The sequence below is a fragment of the Equus quagga genome, unplaced genomic scaffold (assembly GCF_021613505.1).
Source record: "Equus quagga isolate Etosha38 unplaced genomic scaffold, UCLA_HA_Equagga_1.0 HiC_scaffold_4030_RagTag, whole genome shotgun sequence".
Classification (NCBI taxonomy): domain Eukaryota; kingdom Metazoa; phylum Chordata; class Mammalia; order Perissodactyla; family Equidae; genus Equus; species Equus quagga.
Genome location: NW_025793715.1, coordinates 10,764 through 12,773, shown reverse-complemented (window position 1 = coordinate 12,773; position 2,010 = coordinate 10,764). Strand labels below are relative to the sequence as shown.

At 45.9% G+C, this 2,010-nt stretch overlaps 1 protein-coding gene across 1 annotated transcript in view; it reads left to right on the top strand.

The window, feature by feature from the left end:
- The window catches only part of LOC124232261 (E3 ubiquitin/ISG15 ligase TRIM25-like), a 14,584-nt gene that overhangs the window by 3,334 nt on the left and 9,240 nt on the right, over positions 1–2,010 (top strand). The window lies entirely within an intron of this gene.

Here is a 2,010-nt window from a genome sequence, read left to right as displayed (position 1 = left end):
GAAGTGTATGCTCACTAGAGTGCCTCTATTTCTAAAAAGGAAGTGTATTAGTTTTCTAGGGCTATCGTGACAATTCACCACAAAGTCGGTTTACAACAACAGAAATGTGTTCGCTCACCGTTCTGGAGGCCACCAGTCCAAAACCAGAGCATCGAGGGGGCCATGCTCTCCCCGAAAGTTCTAGGGAAGAATCCTTGCTTGCCTCTTGCAGCTGGCAGTCCTTGGCTTGTGGCTGCATCACTCCGGTCTCTGCCTCCATCTTCACACGGCCTCCTCCTCCCTGTGTCGTCTCCCTTCTGTCTCTAAGAAGGACACTTGTCATTGGATTTAGGGTACCCAGGATGATCTCATCTCAAGGTTCCTGCCTTAGTTACATCTGTGAGGACTTTTGCTAGGTAAGGTCACATTCACAGGTTCTGGAATGTGGACTTATCCTTTTGGGCCACCATTCAATCCATTACAGGAAGTACAGGAAAAACGACTGGAAGCAAGTATAGTAAAAGGCTAGTAGTGCAAGTGTTGGAGAGGCAGGATTAGGCTGTTTTTTTCCCTCTAGTTTCACAGTTTTTAGAAGATTACGTTGCTTTTTTACGGAAAGAGGGTTTGTGTTTTCATATCCTGTCCTGGAGCTGCAGCGTCCAGCTTTATGTGGCAGCCGTGGCCTCATTAGGTGAGATCTGGGTGAGGATGCCAGCTCTGTCACACCCTAGTCTGTAACACTTTGATCTGGTGCCGGGTATCTGAACCTTAGTTTTTCTTTTTGCACAACAGAATCACAACTACTTTCTGAAGGTGCCCTAGAGGCTAAATGAAAGGATGCACGTGAAAGTCCCTGTATGGTTGGGGGCAGGTAACAAAGATACCCCCGAAGGTCAGACGCTAAAAGAAGATAGAAGTTTATTTTGCTCACTGTGATAGCTCAAGGCCAGACATGAGCACCCCGGACTGGTGGGCCGGCTCTGCTCCACGTGATCATTCAGGGATTCAGGGTCTTTCCTTTGTGTTGCCCCACTACTCCATAGAGGGTTTGCCTCATCTCTCTGGTTGAAGCTGGGTCACCATGACGTCTTTGTTCCAGCCTGTGAGAAGGGGGACAGGGAAGAAGTGTGTTGCACATATCGCTTCTGCTCCCACTGCACTGGGGACAGCATGCCACATGACCAAGCCTAGCTGCAGAGGATGCTGGGCAATGTAGTCTGTGGCTGGGCAGCCACCTGCCCGTCTAAACTCCAGGGGTGGTCTGTCACTGAAAGGAAGAAGAGGAGAACACTCAGGGACATTGGCTGTCCCATTGGACGTGGCAGAGCAAAAGTTGGGTAAAGAAATAATTGAACGCCATTCTCCTGCATACGGCCCCTCTCCTGTGTGTTTCTCTCTGTGGTATTTGGTTTTGAGCTATTGAGGTTACCCAACCTGTAAAGGGAGACTAACTCCTGGAGCAGTGCCGTCCAATAGCAAGATCATGTGAGCCTCAGGTGTAGCTCTAAGCACATTTGGTTCACACGTGTAATTAATTCTAATAATACATTTTAACTCAGTGTATCCAAAATGCTACCATTTCAACATATGACCAATAAAGGGGCACTAATGAGATATTTTATGTTCCTTTTTTTGTACTAAGTCTTTGAAAGCCAATGTGTATTTCACACTTAGAGCACATCTTACTTTGGACTAGCCATATTTCAGGTTCTTTGTCGCCACGTGTAGCAGGTGGCTATGGTATTGGACAGGACGGTTTTAGAGGATGATATTTTCTAGAACAGCTTTATACTCTTTCTTTAAAAAAATTACCAATTTACTGCTTCCCAGCTTAAGAAACCAAATATCACCAAGGCAGTTAAAGCCCCCACTTTGCTTCTCCTTTTATACCCCCCGTCCTCTCTTCCAGAAGGGACCACTATCCTGAATTCATTTGTTCGTTCCCATGTGTTTCTTTATCCTTTTATTCTGTATGTGTGCATTCCTTTAGTAATAAATACTGCTCTTCTGTTTCTTTCTAATCTTTATAAA